Source organism: Ornithodoros turicata, chromosome 2, assembly GCF_037126465.1.
Source record: "Ornithodoros turicata isolate Travis chromosome 2, ASM3712646v1, whole genome shotgun sequence".
NCBI lineage: Eukaryota > Metazoa > Arthropoda > Arachnida > Ixodida > Argasidae > Ornithodoros > Ornithodoros turicata.
The window spans coordinates 2,679,165-2,688,738 of record NC_088202.1 but is presented as its reverse complement, the minus strand read 5'-3'; the positions used below and the strand labels follow the sequence as shown (position 1 = coordinate 2,688,738).

General features: G+C 44.9%; 1 long non-coding RNA gene across 1 annotated transcript; it reads right to left on the bottom strand.

Annotated features, from left to right (window-relative positions):
* Nucleotides 1–1,665: 1,665 nt before the first annotated feature.
* On the bottom strand, nt 1,666–2,036 carry LOC135383004 (uncharacterized). The gene is made up of 3 exons (XR_010419601.1): nt 1,967–2,036; nt 1,761–1,893; nt 1,666–1,693 (listed from the first exon to the last, which is right to left on the bottom strand). It is a non-coding gene; the product is annotated as an uncharacterized LOC135383004 (long non-coding RNA).
* Between the last annotated feature and the right edge of the window lie 7,538 nt (nt 2,037–9,574).

The following is a 9,574-nucleotide window of genomic DNA, read 5'->3' as shown; positions in this document are numbered from 1 at the left end:
GGTGTGTGGATAAAACAGATTTTCTTGTCGCCCTCTACCGGACCTCTATCCGTTCAAGAAAGTGGACACTGCGCGTAATAACGCACTTCATGAACCTTTGAGTCACAAACTCCTGGTTGGAATACAGACGCCAGGCAGTATACCACGGGATAGATACAATACGATATATAGATACGGGATAGATACTGTGCAAATGCGGCATGGGTGACCAGGCAAGGAAACGTGAACGGCCATCAATCTCACCTCTTCAGCTGACCAAGAAACAATCTTTTCAGTACGAGAACAGTGGATGATGTTCGCTACGATCAGATTGGCCACTGGCCCTTGTCAACAGAAGAGCAGCAGCGCTGCAAGCTTGAAGGGTGCCAGGGTCGTTCTAAGACAAAGCGCGAAAAATGCATCGTTCATCTCTGCATGTCAAATGTGAGAAATTGTTTCAAAGCCTTCATTGTATGCCTGAGGTATCGTTCTGTACTAGAGAGGAGTCCCTGAGGCCATAAAAAAGGAAAAAATATAATTTTTTTGAAAATAAATCATTTTTAACACATTCCATTTTGGTCTTTTCACAACCACTCAGCCCTGATGTACTACATTTAGTACGGGCTCGGAGATTTGATACCGGAAACATCTGAGTAGCGGCTTTGGTATATTTCGCTTTCTTATGCTCTATATAATAAAAACCAAGCAAGAAAAAAAATCCCGCCATATTGTAGCAGCCGCAGCCGACCGGAAGTGCATGAGCGCCAGATAACCAAGCCAATCCACACACACACACACACACAAAAGGCAGCTAGTGCAGATACGTATTTGTTTTTCTCCCCCCTGAATGTGCCTCTCCAAATTGTACGCTGCAACGTCATGCTAGCCTTTTATGCCAGGTCTCGTATACCTGTTTCAACCGCAGGTTGTGCTAGCATGAAAAATAATGTCTGTAAACACGTACGCTGCGTAATTTCTTACGGGGATGGAACGTCAATACTCAAATTTTCAGTGCCTGTTACCGATATAACTTGGTCTGTGCAAGTAGTTTAGATATTGTAAGCTACTCTGTTATATTGAAAGATGCATGAACGGTGATCTGGGTTGATATGTGACCTCCATTGAGGTTGACGTTCTTCACCAAGCAGACGCACAGACACAGGAAAATGGGAGGTCTTAAAGGTGATAGGTGCTGTCATACACTCTAAATCAGGTAACGCATATGTAACGGTTAAGTACCGCTTGGCCAAGAGGTACATTTTTTAAAAAATGTACCTCTTAAAATTAAGAGGTATATGCGCCCTCACATGCGGTACATGTAACGGATAGCGCGCAGCGATTTAGGCCTACCCGTCGGGGTGGTTCCCCTCCTCCACGATATATTAACAGCCCCAGGAAGCTACGCTGCACGATAAATATAACAAACAAATACCTTTATTCGAAAATTATATCCATTTCAGGATTGATGCTTGTCCGTCGCGAGCGTGCGTTGTCATGATGCACAAACGCCGAACACACGGGGCACAACGTATATGGATGAACGATGACCACTGCGTCTCTCCTTCACCACTGCAGCTGCTCTGTGGTCACGCTTCTTTATCTCTTCCACACCTTTGGATAGCTGTTCTTCCCCAACTTCCGTTTCTTCCGCAGAACGTAACACCAACCACAGTAGACGATTGACCCACCCATTTACGACATCGCTTGACGTAACCTAGGAGAAAATACAATGTAAAAAAAAATCCAACAACCGAAATAGCTTGCCTGAAAAACATGCCTACTTGCTTGTGTAATCCAGGTGTAAAATGCACTCTCGGCTCCTCTAATTCACGCATCAACGTTCGTGCATGAAGCACAAAGTTCGTTGTCTCCGTCCCTCAGTCGTTGTGTCCAGCCTGCCGGTGATCAGGACCACTGGGAATCAGAGCGAAGATGAACGAAAATGCGTCGTGAAGACGAATAATTACTTCAGAGATATAATACGCACCTTAAATGACTTCAATCTTGAACGCGTCGAACGAATTTCTTCGAAGACCGAGCAGACTCGTCCTCGCTCCACGACGTTTCAAAACAAACTGATTTGCAGCGGTTGCAAGAAACGAATTATTCCCAAACATGCGATCCCTCACGGTCATGGGTTCTAGTTATTGCACTTCTTTGACAGAATGATAGTGCGAATCCATTACGGCACTGCTGCATAAGGGAATTTATAGACTGGTATTCGGAATCACACGAAATATTTTTGCAGCGCACGGATATCGTGAGAAGGCGTTCGTACTCATGCGCCGGAAACACGCGGTACACATGAGGTACAGCTGCTATAGATCGCGCTTAAAAGGTACCTAGCCGGTACGGATGGGTCTCGGAGCCCTTGTACCGTTTGAATTTCGCAGTGGTCGCGGACTGTACCTGCTGGTTGAGGACTGCACCTCATGTGCACCGCCTTGCCCAGGTGCGGGTCCTCTTTCATGCGGTACATATCGGTTGTCGGATTTAGAGTGTAGTTGTAGCATAAATTCTGAGTAAACGTAGGACGCTTGGCGCCTAAATTTTAAAGGAGAATTTGCACATGTAACGAACATGACTGGTTGAACTCGTTTATTGGTCTTGTCGTGACCTCCGCCTCACTGGTTCATGAAGAGCACTTGTTTTGTCAGCTTGCTCATGATGTAGGCCTTCTCGGATTTCTGTGTTATCTTGCGGGACTGTTCGTGCAGCCTCAACAGCAGGAACCGCTTCATGATCACTTTCACCAGTGAGTTGTTATGTTCGGGCTCAGAGCTGTAGTGGCCCAACAGACGTCCTTGATTTATGTAGTGGACTTTATGGTAGAGTTATGCTACATTGTTCATGACAATGCGATTAACCAAAACAGTCTTCTGCTCAATTCATTTTGACTTGAAGGAATTTCACTGCACGTATATGCATGTAGAGACTGTGTTTTCAAATCTGGTGCTTGCGCGCTCTCATTTTCACAATTTTTTAAATCAAAATTTCACAGGCTGTGGACGCTGCAGTCATATGGTCTGGAATGACATGAATGTGGCACCGTGCCTCGCAGACAGGTGAAAGCGCTTCATCACCTTCAGAAGAAGGTATCGCCAGAGTGTGGAGCCAAGCATTAATAGTAAAGCTTTGTACCACAGTACAACTAAACAGTTTTCAGTATTTGCTTATTCATTGTAACACCTATTTCCTAGGTGTACTTTCCTGTGTGCTACAGTAAACACTTAGTAACTGCAACAGGCAGTATCCAGCACTTCTTGTTTGAGCTAAGCAGGAATTCGACTAGTGGACTGCACTTTACAACAGAGTGAATATCCCTGTGCACCATGGTGTGTTTGAGTTGACCATAAGTTTCAGCTAATGTGACGTTTGACTGAAAGAGCATTCACTGTATAATGCTCGAAATTGAGGTATTGATTTTGAACTTACACGTTAGTTACACCTCGGTCATAGCTATTGCATATCTCTGACATTAGTACTTTTCTAGAACTGTTACTTACTTGTAATATAATACAAAAATCGATTATTACTGCCTACTCCTGCCAGAGGTGATAAGATGTAATTATGTAAGTAAGTAAGAAAACAAATGTAAGTAATTATTTTCTTGACAGGCATCGTGTGTGTACACGACCTCATTCTTGCTCCAAGATTGCTTCCATCGGTCTTGTTGTTCAAAGGCCATATTTAAAGGCCACTTTTTGCATATGAAATACATTGTAATGTACCACATCTTGTTCAAGTGTCATTCCCGCGTATTTCATGGACAAATATAGAATAAACATCATGGATCCCCGACCAGTTGCAAACGCTGCCAATACCCCGAAAGTGTGTATTGAACTCTCTGCATCACAGAATGAAATTAATATATACTACCGTGCTGCTGTCCTGTTTCCAGGAGAAAATAGTGGGGATAGCACCTGGCTTCAGCCATTTCTTGTTGTGGGTAAAGTAAAAGCATGAGGGCTCGAAGTGTTTGGAACATATCCTTTGAGTCTGAGAAGAGAAAAGACTGCTCAGATACGGTTTGAATCCGCTGTCTCAAAAGTATGGGGTCATGGTGGGGAAACCTGCAATATTGACAGAAGTAAGACCTATGGCACCTCAACAATTCCCATTGCCTATAAATATAAATAATGATTTGATTATTTCTATGTCTCCAATAAAGGTGTTAGGGAATGTTAGTGAATCATGACACTCACTTGTGGAAATGTACTCCAGATATGGCAGAATGTCTTGTGTGACACCTTGGAAGCGCGCATGACATGGGCATTACTTGTGCCCGAAGCACAAACACAATTCAGGAAACAAAACTCCAGATACAGTGCAGCAAGATTCGCAAGTCCACCAGCCAACACCAAACACCTTATTACAAATGAAGAAATGTTGACATGACAACAACAATGGGAATAGTGGGTATTGCCGGTGTACAGTGAAGAACAATGTTCACCACGATCCTGCGGCCTGGGAAGCTTCTTCCACTGGCTTAGAAACTGTAATACACATCTAAAGCAAGCAGGCCATTACATTAAAAAGAAAGAAAGTCAGAGCCCCAAAGAATTCTCGGGGAGCTTGTGCTGTGAGGTTTCACCTCTTCCCCGGGGGCGCCGAGCCCGTAAATCATTCCAATTCGCATTATGTAATGTTTCTGCTGTCTTCGCTGTTCCAGTGACACTCCCCTTTTCATATGTTGTCATTCCAATGTGTATTAATTGTGTAAAAAGAAAAGAAAACAAGTCGTCGTACCCGAAAGTTTAACGTAAGAGTATCAGGCACAGAAATCATAAGGAGAAATCATCCTTATGATTTCTATGGTGTCAGGTCCAATGTCTTTAGCGACGACAGAATGCACCTGAGGCGGTATGTTTGTTTGTGCGCTTACGAGGCTCTTCCGTGAGAGACGAGTATTTTTCGGCTGTGGCGGCAGTCCCACAGAGGAGGGACCGCCAGGATTACCATCCCCAGGGTCAAACCAGTCTTTCAATCGTTTAATTAATCCGTCGGAGTTGACCTTCCTACGCAGGCCATTCACGGGTCCTTTTCTCCTAATTCCACATGTTCTGACGTCCTAGTCAATGATTTCTGGTCAATTGTTTCAGCCGCATTGTTTCTTGTGATGCAGCGAGCGTCAAAGTCGCACTCCGCGTAATTAGCTTTAGCCGATAACCGCGGCCGGCTGTCGGCAGCTCCGGAACCGAAACTCTGCTAGCTTCCCCTTGCACTCAAGGCCTCCTTTTCTTTCTAGAACAGGTGATTACAGCACAGGAAGGGCGCAGTATTACTTACTTCATGTTTATTTTATGCTTACTGCACATTTTTTTCCTCATAAATTGATTACAGTAACAATATTCACCATTGAAACCGAGCTGCCAAGGACAGCGCGCAGACAGCACTGGCACATTGCAACAGTGGCCGCCACAATATGGCGCATCCCTCGTTTTGACGCAGAGCCAGCGCCACCTTTGCTTCTAGCCTCTCCTTATGACTTCTATGTCTGAAACCAACTTTTAAACCCAGGAAAAAACGAAACCACAAGCCATAGTGACCTCGAACCACTTCAGTTGTGTCTTTTTCGACATCTACTACAACTGCCAAGCACGTACAGTTGGTTCCATTTGTGTAGAGCACTCCGTTTATTCTTTAGCCCCTGGCCCTTTTTTGGTGGGACACCCTGTAGAAAGGAGTGAGCACTCCTCCAGCACATTACAGCTCCAGTACTTGATGGTGAGCGGAAGTAAATGTTCTGCAAATGCAAAGTGTTGGTCAGCATTTTATGCGTCCTTTGTTCCTCGTATGACTAGACGTTGTGTCTGTGTGCAATGTAATGAAAACGTAGAATAACCCAGTATAATACAACAAAACTCTAAAAGATAATTCAACAGATTGGCCATGTGTAAGAACTGCTATTGCGTACAGAACGCCTGTGAGCCCTGCCTAACATCGACATGTGTCACATCACCATTAGTGTGCCCTCATACCAGCAGTGACAGGTCCAGGGAGGGGGCTCCCCCACGAAAGCCTCTCCCTCCCCAACGGACGCGGTTGGATACCCCCGGCCCTCCCCACTACGAGCTTCAAGAAAGAAACAGACCCCTCCAAAGTCAAGGGCCTGGGTCCGTCCCTGCATGCCAGCCTTCCTTGCCAACAGTCAGTGGGACCCCCCCCCCCTGCACTTTCACCCACTCTACCGATATGCCATTCGTTTCTACGTCAATTGTTGCGCTAAACAGTCAACGTTGCGTCAACACAAATGCATCCTTCAATGCCACTCTCAACCTGTGCTCCTTGGCTCTTCTATTATTTTTCTCTGTTTTTTTCTCTCTCAAAAAGATTTCTGAGCCAGTTATCGGTACCAGGGGTCCGATCCATCAGCCAGGCGTGACAGCGGAAGCAGTCTTTGCTGTCTGTGGTGTTCGCACTTGATAGATAGAGCTACCGTGGGTCTGCTGACCGATTTCTCGACTGCCATGGCGTCTACTCTGCATTCACCCAGCACTAAGTTGCTGGGCGAGCTTTAATTTGGTGGCGGGCTGTTGAATTGATGAGATGGCTCGTGACGGCCATGCTTGACCTCGCGCCATTGGGTAGATTCCATTATGGAAGCCCCCGGGCAGCAAGGATGAGGTAACCGCTGAAGCCGTGAATCATGGACCGTGCGTTTTGTTGATTCTCTGAGGCCATTTTCAGCCTCCTCAAGTACTAACGAGATTAAGGCGGTTAATTAATCATCTGTGTTACCACGCGATGTGTTAGGGAAAGGTGGGACGGAAGGAGGTGATGAGTTAAGGAGTTTTATGATTAATTTACTTTTTATGTATTGAGTTGATGTGTTAGTAATTTACACACCTTCAGTGGAAGAGCAACGCACGTGGGGCAGGAAACGTTGAAGTATTATTGAGAGTACATCTGCTACATATGTGAGCGGAGGTCTCATTGTTAGTGAAAAATATCGATAATAAAGTATTAGTTTAAATGCCTTAGATTACTGTGTTGGCATTTGCTTTTTTGCGTACTTCGTCGGTTTAACTAGCACATTCTTTCCAGAATGCACTTTTTTCAATACTGCAAGGTACATTACAGTTATACCTGTTTGATGACCAATACTTTATTTAAATATGTGAAGACCGGGTTGAAATGCATGGGTGCATGCTGCACGGAAACAATTGCCCTTTTCTTTCTACTAAATCTTTCGTTGCCGTATTTTATGTGCACAGGCAGATGAGTCAACGTAGTGCAACCAGTTATTTCACTTTTGCAACAACTCAGCGATATTGACCCATGTAAGATCAGCGTAGATAGACGAATAGGCTAACAAGAATAAAAACATATAGAAGTAGTTGAAAGTTTATTAGGAGTCATCCATTCTGCAAAAACGTATTCATGCTTTTCCCGTCTGCACTTATCACTTCGCACTCTTGCTGCAGAGCAGTTAATGAGCCAGTTCTTCTTCCGGCATTCATTTGCAGCCAAGAATAACTAGACGGATTGGGAAGATATTAATATCGTTAGTTCCGATGTGGCCTCAATGGAATTTCATTCCATTCGCAATATATCAAGAGAGTAACAGAGCGTATTAACATTGTCAAAAATATTGCAAACGGACCCAACGCAATGTGCGAATCAGTCGTGCCTTACCTTGTGGAAAAACTGTGCCATTCGCTTTATCAACTTACGAAGCCTCGTTAACGTTCAATAAATCAACCTGGTTCACACATGTAATGTGTGGCTCTTCATCGCTATATTCATCGTGCGTGCTTATCCCATCTGTCACATTTTTAATCCTCACAGTGAATTGAAAGACTGGTAATTTAATGTGCGCTGAGCTGTGTGTATAACGTACGTCATTAAATGTTAATTAATAGCGCATGTCCCATGAGCGACTGAGCGCTCTGATATGTTCCAATTGCAATGTGCAAACCTATTTGCTCCACCAGCTTTTCAGCTGCCACAGATACCAGGTCACGAATATGAATGCAAGTATCTGAGAACGTCTTTATGCGATAATCGACTGAGGATCGTTCATACAAGAAAACGAATCTATTCCAGTAGGCGTTTCATCCCTTCCCACATAACCAGTAACCCCCCGTTAACATCCCGCAGACGCACCGGTGCGAATGTTGCGTACTTTGCGTATGTTGCGTTGCGTTGCGTACGCAGGACATAGGGATCCTGTTCAAGTGACGTTTGTTGTACGTCAGAACAACCCTGCTAATCAAGCCAAATATATGGACGTTCCACGACGGCCGCTTTTCATCCCTATGGGCCTGGTTTCGGATCTACTTCGCCTCTTCATATGTATCATGCATGTTCAATGGAAGCAAAGATTTCCATGACCAGCGCCCTTATCCTTGAGCTAGAGCAATGCGTTTTCTTGTGAGCTTTAGCTCTAGATCAGAGATAATAGGGAGCTTTAGCGAGTCGTTTTCGCATGAACGAAACGACCGACTCGAGTGTCGCGCATGCGCATTACAAATCGGTGAAAGATGAAAGATGGCGGCGAACGAGTCGTGAGGAGCGCGGTTTCGTACAAACGACCCACTCGGGCTGAGTCGTTTCGTTGTATTCGGTGACCACGACCGATTGACATCACGAAGCAAGATGGCGGATGTTGTCTACAGTAGCGGAGGTGCACTGAGACTGCGTGATGTTTACCGGTGCCGACGATGTACTAGCGTGCATCCTCTGCGGTAAGTTGTTGGATATAACGACGTATTCGTTAGAGCGTTTCCCACGCAGCAAGGATCAGTTGTGGCGTCAGAATATGTACTAGTCCATGTGAGGAAGTTTGTGCCGTGTGAGAAAGTTTGTGTGTATATGCAAGACGCATTAAAGCTATGCAAAGTGCTGGTCCACTTGTCGTTCCCTGGTTGGTCTAACTATTTCAGAGAGGCTCGCACACGGGTAATTAAGCCTTTTACAGCAAAACTGCCTCCGGGATCATCGTGATGCATCAACGTGAGATCAACAACACGGTGACCGATAAGGTTCGCCTCAACTGCAGCAAAGGGACAATCTGAAAGTGCACTGAGATATGTCATAATTATTAGAAGAAAAGATGCGAACGATCGAGTTGTTACTCAAATCTACCTGGAATACATTTGGAGATGAACGATTCTCTCGATTTGCTAAGAGTCTCTGTAGTTCGCTTCCCATTCGCTTTTCGAATCGGCAGAATCGGTCGTTTAGTTCGGGCACAAACGACTCGCTAAAACTCCCTAATGACACTGGTCGCCCCAAGTGCACTCCTTGCTTCCAATAATAATGATCTCTCACGATGCAGTTACCACAGTCTCAACAAATATACAAAGTCAGTGTACACGTGTCAACTGAGTGGGCTGAAGTGGGGTTGACTATTATACTCTTGATAAGCTACATTAACGTTCTTGCTTACGAAACGGCGTACCGAACTGAACTAACCCACATCAAGGCTCCGGGTAGCATTTTTGTGCTCGTAGGAACGGACTTCGCAAAGTATTCGTTTTGTTACGAGATATTTCCAGAACCACAGAAGAACAGGGAACGGAATCGCCGGTCGAGACACGGCGGTTTTTTTTTTTTCGTCATCAATCCATCCACTTCATTTCGTACAAAA